A 9,993-nucleotide genomic window follows, 5' to 3' on the forward strand; every position below is an offset into this window, starting at 1 on the left:
ACAGAAATGGTGTTTGGCATTAGGTCTTTCTCCTTCAAAACCACATTCCTGCTAACTAGAATAAGAAGATGGCGTTATTTAGCATGACAGCCTTCAAGGCAGCATGTTTCACAGACCATGTGTCAGGTGGCTATGGTAAGGCCCCAGGCCAAAAGGAAAAGGGATTCACAAGCACTGTACCAATCAACTAGAAATCATTTTGATTGGCTTTCACATCATGGTTATGAAATGGAAATACTAGAGACTAATAGAGAATAATCTGCCAAGGCTGACCACTTCCTCAGCCTTTTCCACCAGTTCGGCACACAGACTTTGGGTTGGAAGGTGTGTGGCATGTGATAGAAACCTTAGAATTCGCTACCAAAATTGTCATTGCCACCAAACCACTCCATGACCACCACCAAAGTTTCCAGAGCCACTCCAACCTCTCTGGAGACGCTGAGCAGCAAAAGTAGTGGGTTTTTATACCCTTTACAGAAACAGACTTTAGCAACAGTTATTAGTACAAACTTGATTGGCTAATAGGGTGACCTTTAAACTGATTGGCTAGGTGACCAAGGCTAAGCCAGGGGACCAGGGCCAGACTGCAGCAGGGAATTTTTCGTTTGTTCTGGTCACTGTGACCTGTAGCTCTGACTGGTTGGCCCCAGGTGCAAGCTCCTAGGAACAGTTGCTAGCTGTGTGTTTGTGGCTCTCCTTGGAAGCTTTGGGTGGGACGGTGGGAGGGTGCTCAGGCTCTGAACACAAAATGGTGTTGAGTTGGTCCCTACAGTACCATGGAAAGAACCTATGAGAGGTTATTGGTTAAAGGGCAGCCCAGTTGCAGCAGAAATCACCATCATTTTGGAGATGTCAGCACCATGGGATGGCCACAAAGAACAGCGGCAGCAGTAGTTGAAATAGAGCCACCAGGAGCCAGGAGGACCAGCTGTGTGTGCTGCAGAAGGCAGAGCTGGAAAAGTGATCCAAGCCCATTGGAGGAGCCCAGAATATCCTGAGTGAATTCCTGACATTGGATGGTAACAGTTTTATTTTGCTTTGATTGTGACTATGCCCTGATTTTTCCCTCCTAAAATAAGAAAGTGTTTTACTGGAGACCACGCTTGAAAGATTTTGAATTTTAAAAAAACACTGATTTTTAAAAGAGATTAGATATTTTAAAGAGACTAAGATTTTTTAAGCAGTTAACTATTTTTTATATATTTTATTAATTTATTCATATTACATCTCAGTTGTTATCCCATCCCTTGTATCCTCCCATTCCTTCCTCCCTCCCATTTTTCCCTTACTCCCCTCCCCTATGACTGTGACTGAGGGGGACCTCCTCCCCCTGTATATGCTCATAGGGTATCAAGTCTCTTCTTGGTAGCCTGCTATCCTTCCTCTGAGTGCCACCAGGCCTCCCCATCAGGGACATGGTCAAATATGGGGCACCAGAGTTCATGTGAAAATCAGAACCCACTCTCCACTCAACTATGGAGAATATCCTGTCCATTGGCTAGATCTGGATAGTGGTTCGAAGTTTACTGCACATATTGTCCTTGGCTGGTGCCATAGACACTAAGATTTTAATGTGCTTGTTTTTTACGTGAAATATTGGGGATAAATAGGAAAGGAAGGGTTGTGGCTTAATAGTGATGTGTTTGTGTGTCAAGCGGTTGATGGTATTGGCTGGTTTTGTGTGTCAACTTGACATCAGAGAGGAAGGAGCCATACTTAAGGAAATGCCTTCATGAGATCCAGCTGTAAGACATTTTCTCAATTAGTTATCAATGGGGGAGGCCCAGCCTTTTGTGGGTAGTACCATGCCTGGGTTAGTAATCTTGGGTTCTATAAGAAGGTAAGCCAAACAAGCCATGAAGGACAAGCCAGTAAGAAGCACTCCTCCATGGCCTCTGCAGCAGCCTTTGCCTCCAAATTCCTGCCCCATTTAAGTTCCTGTCCTTACTTCCTTCAGTAATGAATAGCAATGTGGAAGTGTAAGCTGAATAAGTGCTTTTCTCCCCAACTTGCTTTTTGGTCATGGTGTTTTGTCACAGCAATAGAGATCCTAACTAAGACAGAAGGCTAATCACCAAGTTTCAGCAGATAATCTGAGTTACCTGCGTGACTATTTCAAAAGATCACCCAATGATTATACTTATTGTCAAGGAGACTTTTGCCTAACTTACCTAGAGTTTAATTGTTGGAGGGCCCTGCTGCTAAAGATTGCAGCCTCCGTAACCAGAGAGCTTTCTTTTTTCTTTTTCTTTTTTTAAAAATTTTATTAATTTATTCATATTACATATCAATGGTTATCCCTTCCCTTGTATCCTCCCATTCCTCCCTCCCTCCCATTTTCCCCTTACTCCCCTCCCCTATGACTGTGACTGAGGGGGACTTCCTCGCCCTGCATATGCTCATAGGGTATCAAGTCTCTTCTTGGTAGCCTTTCTGAGCTCAGCGCAAGATGGAAGACTCCCTCTCCTCAGCAGGGCCTTCTGCTCTCTGCCTGACCTCATCTGGAGAGTGCCTTTAGGCATAGATGCCTCTAACCATATCTATGACCTTTTATACACAGAGCCTTCCTCAGCTAGCCTCCAGAAGGCTGAAGAAAACTGTGACCAGATTCTCATCTCCCCCCACCTCCCCAAGAAAGGAATTCACACAAAGATAATACTTTTACTTACTGAATAGTATAAATATGAACACAAAAATATTTAATAAGTAATTGTTGATGGACCAATACCAAAGCTGGTGCACTTTTCTCTATGACAGCTTAGTTCTCCAGATTTGGGAAATGAGAAGGGGGAGAGGAAGAGAAAAGAAGAGGAGAGAAACTAGTATTATCTGCTTAATAGACAAAATAACAAAATTTGTCTATATTTTTGACTTCTTAAAACATTTGGACTATTGTTTTTCTGTCCCGCCCCTGCCTGGTTAACATAGCTGAAATTAAAATTCAGTTATAGAGCACCAAAAGTATTTAGTCTATATCTTGTTAACAGAATTTTAGAACTTAAACAAAGCTACTTCAAATTGTTTAATGATGCAGACATCAAGAAAGAGTTGGATGGTCACCATACCAGCAGCTAAAGTTGACAATATTTGATCTCTCATTTGTACATGGCTACTATGTGCTACATAACACTGTAAGTATTCAAAATGTAACTATAAATACAATAAAATGTCTACTTCAAGTTTATAAGTTTGTAATACCATAAATTAACTAGGGCATAAATATAATATGCATTATAACAAAGGATCTAAAACATAAAATCATAAAACAAGTATATCTTCATAATCTTGAAATGGGCAAAAAATTGTATCGTCCCATTCCTCCCTCCCTCCCATTTTCCCCTTACTCCCCTCCCCTATGACTGTGACTGAGGGGGACTTCCTCCCCCTGTATATGCTCATAGGGTATCAAGTCTCTTCTTGGTAGCCTTTCTGAGCTTGGCAGAAGATGGAAGACTCCCTCTCCCCAGCAGGGCCTTCTGCTCTCTGCCTGACCTCATCTGGAGAGTGCCTTTAGGCATAGATGCCTCTAACCATATCTGTTCTATGACCTTTTATACACAGAGCCCTTTAAAAAAGGGAAACCTGCACACATGACCTTGTCCAGAAAGCTCAAGTAAAGAGATAATCTTCTTAATAAAAACACAAAATAGTTTTTCTGCCATAAAGAATAAATTTATATTGTTTTCAGGAAAATGTAAACAATTAGAGATAGTCTTTTTAAGTGAATTAAATCAGCATCAGAAAAAAAAGCATTGGATCCTAAGTGTTATATAGACATATAAAATTACATATGTAGAAATGATGTGAACATAGAAACAAATGGGTTGGGAGAGAACACAGGGAACTATCAAAGGGGGAAAAGAGGCAAGGAAAAGAAAAGGGAGGGTAGGGAGTATTGTATTGTGGGGGAGGAATATACTCAAAGTACACTATGTATGGCCATTTATAACACAGTACAATGAAATTTTAAGTTAAATAATAACAAGTGGAGAGGGTAAGAATACCAGGCTTCTGCTCTGAACTCTACACAAGAGCAAAGACTGAAAGAAGCTAATTTTAATTCATTTACTCTTAAATCTTTTATTATGTTTTTAAATTGTGTGTGTGTGTGTGTGTGTGTGTGTGTGTGTGTGTGTGTGTGTGTGTGTTTTGGTGCCAAGCTTGGCTAGAAATGTCAGAGTCCCCTCAAGCTGGAGTTACAAGGGACTGTCAAGCATCTGACATGGGTCCTGGGGGCCAAACTAAGGTCCTCTGCAAGAGCAGCAAGTCCTCTTAACCATTGAGCCAGCTATCCTGCCCCTTACCTTTAAATACTCTGAAGCCTTTCCTAAGGAAATTTCCATTCTTTTAAATATCCCCCAAAATTGTTATTAAAAACCTCTGATTTTATGGGGGAAAAGAGGCAAACTTTATTAGTGGTGGTTAAATTATCATCAGTTGGATTATAACGTATTTCTCTGCTTCTCAAGGGATGATAAAGAGCAAATGATGGTTACTTTCATGTGTCAGTTTCAACAACTCGTAAGTTATTAAAACATGATAGTGTGGGTGTGTCTGTGAGTGTGTTTCCAGAAGAGATCAGAATCTGAGTCAGAAGATGACTGCCGAAGAGATCCACCCAATGTGGGCGGGTATCATCCAATACCTTGAATTTCTCAATGGAACAAGTGAGGGAACAGACTGAGTCTACTCTCTTCTTGAACTGGGACATTTGTTCTTCTGTTCCTAGCTCTGGCATTCTTGCTCCTGTTGTCAGGCCGTCAAGCTTGGCCTAGCACTAACTGCCATCAAGTTCCTAGCTCTTAGGCCTTCAAACACAGACTTTGGAATTTGGGCTGAATTTCACCACCGTTGGTTCTCCAACTTAGAGACAGAAAGTGGAGATGTTCCCAGGTGGTTTATATACTTCTTGTTCTGGTCTATAATGAACCATAATTCAGAGAACAACCAGGAAATACCCAGAGCTTTAGGAAGCAGTTTCAAAACATAATAAGGGGTAGTATTCAGACTATATAAAGAACACACTGAAATCAATAAGAAAAAGACAAGTGTCTCAATAGAAAAATGGGTAAAGACTTGTAAAGTCACCCCACAAAGGAAAATACCCAAATGATCAGAAAGCATAAGAAAAAAAAATGCTTACTTCCATTTGTTATTAGAAGTCAAACTTGAAACTATAGTAAGCCAGAGCTGGGTGATGCCTATCGTCCCAGCATTCCAGAGGCAGAGGCAGGAGGACAGCCTGATCGCTCTAGTAATTTCTAGTCATCCTGGGACATATAGGGAGACACTGTGTGATGTTAATGTTACCTGCTGACTTGAGTTGGATCTGGAACCATCTAAAGACAAGCTTCAAGGCACATCTGCAGGCAGTTATGCCCACTGGGTTAATTAAGATGCAAAGGCCCACACTAAAAGCAGGTGGTGCCATTCTCTGGATTTGAGTCCTCATGTATATAAACAGGAGAGAACAAGCTGAGCCCAACACTGCCTCTTGACTACAGATGCAGTGTGACCAGGTCCCTCTAACTCCTCCCATTGTGACCTCCATGCCATGGTAGACTAGAACATGAAACTGAGAGCCACAATAAACACTTCCTTAAGTTGCCTTTGTCCAGCCATTTTATCACAGTAACAGGAAAAGAAACTGAAACAAACTTCCTCAAAAATAAGGACGCACACAGAAACTCAAATACATAATACCATAATGAAATGACACGCAGGTACTACTATCATAGACAAATTTTGATAAAATTAACATATAAAATCTAACAAATATGGAGATGTCAAGGTTTGAAGGTGACATATAACATATGAAGCATCTATTTCCACTACTTGCTTTCCACTCTAGAGATGATGGGACCTGAAGAATGGGACCGATAAACTAGGGGCACTAAAGTCTCGTATGATAGCCAATTTATTCAGAGCAACAGACAATTTATATTCAGATGGCTTACAGGAATCACTTGAGTAAAGTGTACAATCTCAGGGACGAGCTGCATGTGGTGGACAAGCCACTCATGGCAAAAACATGTTTTTCCATGGAGGCATATAAACAGATAATATAATCTGAAGTAAACTCCCTCCTATCCCCTACATCTTGAAGGGTCACAAAAGCATAATTCAAGAGCAAGTCCATGTCTTTGAAGAAACTGAGGTCACAAGACTCTGGTATTAGTTTCTTGGAGTTTTTCTCACAAACACTCAGAAATCTTCTCATGTGACTCTATTCTTGGACCATGTTCCAACAGCCGGTAAGAGTCAAATTTCGTGTAAAACCTTAGGAAATGAAATAATATCAAAACTGAGTCTACATGAACTTAGTGGTCAGAAATTAAATTACTGTTTGGACACTCAACAGGAACACAAATAATTGTCTATCAAAGAGAAGTAAGAGAGACAGCCCAGCGGATAAGAACACTGTTTGCTCTGTAATCCTTAGGACCTGAGTTCAAGTCTCCAGAACTTGCCCTAGGTCTGCTATTCCATTCAGGGTATCCAGGCACCAGTTGCTCACTGGGCTGGACTGGAAGGAATGAAGCTTAGCCAGGCCAGATCAGCTCTTGGTCAGCATGAATACGGGAGAAACAGCTTTCTCTGGGGACAGTTTTCAGTTTTCAGTACAACAGCTCACTCTGTTGGTGGTGAACAAGAGCTACATAAACGTTGGTAAGAGGGTAGGGTTTTTCCAGGTGAGTGTACATCATTGGCTGGATCTGAGGTGCTGGGAATGCTTCATTTGCATGAAAAGGAAGTCCAGGTGCTTGCTGGACATGTCCTTAAAAGGAGAGAGGAAGTTTAACTTGAAACCTGGCCACCAGGCTACATGACTACCTCAAGAGCGACAGAGCTGGGAGTTGTAAGGCTATGTGCACCAAAACATGAGCCTAGAGCATGGAGGAAGCAGACCTATTCCTGCCAGTCTCAGAATGAGGTTTTTAGGGTTTAAACACTTCTCGACCTCACTCTTGCTCTGGACCAGCTTCTCCAGTCTTACAGCTTTTCAGCCTGCAAGAATTTCAATCAAAAATCTAGGTATAGCAGCATACTTGGAATCCTACTACTGATGGGCAGAAATAGATGGATCCTGAGAGGTTGCTGGCTGACCAGTCTAGAAGAAATGGTGACCTTCTCGCTCTGTGAGAGCAATAGAAGAGGACGCCTGATGCCCTGCTCTGGCTGCTCTCTATGTGGGCACAGGCACCTACACACATCCATATGCTATACCCATATACTACACTCATATCACACAGGCACAAACACACACACATTACATAAAGTATATTCATAAAGCATATTTATGATATCCCCAAATTATAAAATACCCCAAGTGTACCTATAGTGAAATAGGGTTACTATGTACATTGGAATTTTAAAACAATGCAAATAAGCAAACCACAACTAGACACAAGATAGATGTTTCCAGAAAATATAATATTCATAAGCCCATAAGGCCAAAAAAAAACTTATTGCATAGAAAAGAAGGGGAAGAAATAGGAGGAAGGATGGGGAGGAACAGGAAGAGGAAGAGAAATGAGGGACAATTACATCCATGCTAAATCTTCTGCATCCGACAAAGGGTAACAAGGACGTGAATGGATGTTCTGCCTTAAATCAAACACCAGATAAGTTATAATTGTTTTCAAGACATTAGGACAATGCAGAAACCACATGTACACACACACACACACACACACACACAGAGAGAGAGAGAGAGAGAGAGAGAGAGAGAGAGAGAGAGAGAGAGAGAATTATTCCTACTAGTTCCCAAGCTTGAACTAGAGAGTTCTTAGGCTGTAATATGGAGAACTAGAAAGACATGGCCCCAAACACTACAGCTGAACATCCGGGGAGACAGGATAGCTAGGGTTTGGTAAAGCTGTACAGAGCACTAAGCTGAGATCTGGTTATCATCTCGGAGTCAGGAAACTACTCTTAGGCGGGGAAGGAGCCATAAGAAAGAAAGAGAGAGCAATATTGGACCTGGTAAAGAGCCTTGAACAGTTCTACGTTCCCCAGACAAGTGGATGGTCTCATCATTCATGAGGCATTGAATAGAGGATCCGGAAGAGTTTTGCCTTGGTGATGCACTAAGTGAATCTTTTTGTTTTTTCACCTCCATTTTTTAATATTGTATTAATTCGTTCATATTACATCTCAATTGTTAGCCCATCTCTTGTATCCTCCCATTCCTCCCTCCCTCCCATTTTCCCCCACTCCCTTCCCCTATGTCTCTGACTGAGAAGGACCTCCTCCCTCTGTAAATATGCTCATAGGGTATCAAGTCTCTTCTTGGTATCCTGCTATCCTTCCTCTGAGTGCCACCAGGCCTCCCCATCCAGGGGACATGGTCAAATATGGGGCACCAGAATTCGTGTGAAAGTCAGACCCCACTCTCCACTCAACTGTGGAGAATATTCTGACCATTGGCTAGATCTGGGTAGGGGCTCAAAGTTTACTGCATGTATTGTCCTTGGCTGGTGCCATAGTTTGAGCAGGACCCCTGGGCCCAGATCTGCCCATCAGGCCCAGATCTGCTGATCATAATGTTCTTCTTGTAGGTTTCTAGGACCCTCTGGATCCTTCTATTTCCCCATTCTCCCATGCTTCTCTCACCTAAAGTCCCAAAACAATGTCCTCCCCTCTGACCCACTTTAGTGGTAAGTGAACACTTTCATGGGACATGCTCCTTGGGCTAGTGTCTAGATATAAGTGACTATATACTATTTGACTCTTTCTGCTTCTGGGTGAACTCACTCATTATGATCATTTCTAGTTCAATCCATTTGTCCACAAATTTCGGGATTTCCTTGTTTTTTATAGCTCAGTAGTATTTCATAGTGTAAATGTACCACAGTTTCTTTCTTTTTAAATATTTTATGAATTTATTCACATTATATCTCAATTGTTATCCCATCCCTTGTATCCTCCCATTCCCCCCTCCCTCCATTTCCCCCTTACTCCCCTCCCCTATGACTGTGACAGAGGGGGACTTCCTCCCCCTATACCTATGCTCATAGTGTATCAAGTCTCTTCTTGGTAGCCTGCTATCCTCCCTCTGAGTGCCACCAGGTCTCCCCATCCAGGGTAAGTGGTCAAATATGGGGCACCAGAGTTTGTGTGAAAGTCATACCCACTCTCCACTCAACTGTGGAGAATGCCCTGTCCATTGGCTAGATCTGGGTAGAGGTTCAAAGTTTACTGCATATATTGTCCTTGGCTGGTGCCATAGTTTGAGCAGGACCCCTGGGCCCAAATCTGCCTATCATAATGTTCTTGTAGGTTTCTAGGACCCTCTGGATCCTTCCACTTTACCATTCTCCCATGCTTCTCTCATCTAGAGTCTCAATAGGATATCCTCCTCTCTGGCCCAGTTTCCTGGTAAGTGAAGACTTTCATGGGACATGCCCCTTGGGCTAGTGTGCAGATATATGTGAGTATATACCATTTGAGTCTTTCTGCTTCTGGGTGAACTCACTATGATCATTTCTAGTTCAATCCATCTGTCCACAAATTTCGGGAATTCCTTGTTTTTAATAGCTGAGTAATATTCCATAGTGTAAATGTACTACAGTTTCTTAGTCCATTCTTCTACTGAGGGACACTTGGTCTGTTTCCATGTTCTGGCTATTATGAATAAGGCTGCTATGAACATGGTTGAGCATATGTCCCTGTTGTGTGGTGGAGCATTTTCTGGGTATATTCCAAGGAGTGGAATAGCTGGGTCTTAAGGAAGCACTATTCCCATTTTTCTGAGAAAGTGCCAGATAGATTTCCCAAGTGGTTGTACGTTTGCATTCCCACCAGCAATGAAGGAGTGTTCCTCTCTCTCCACATTCTCTCCAGCATGTGGTGTCACTTGAATTTTTTATTTTAGCCATTATGATGGAATCTCAGTGTTGTTTTGATTTGCATTTCTCTGATGACTAACGACGCTGAGCATTTCTTTAAGTGTTTCCCAGCCATTTGATATTCCTCTATTGAGAATTCTCT

Source organism: Acomys russatus, chromosome 21 (assembly GCF_903995435.1).
Source record: "Acomys russatus chromosome 21, mAcoRus1.1, whole genome shotgun sequence".
NCBI classification, from domain to species: Eukaryota; Metazoa; Chordata; class Mammalia; order Rodentia; family Muridae; genus Acomys; species Acomys russatus.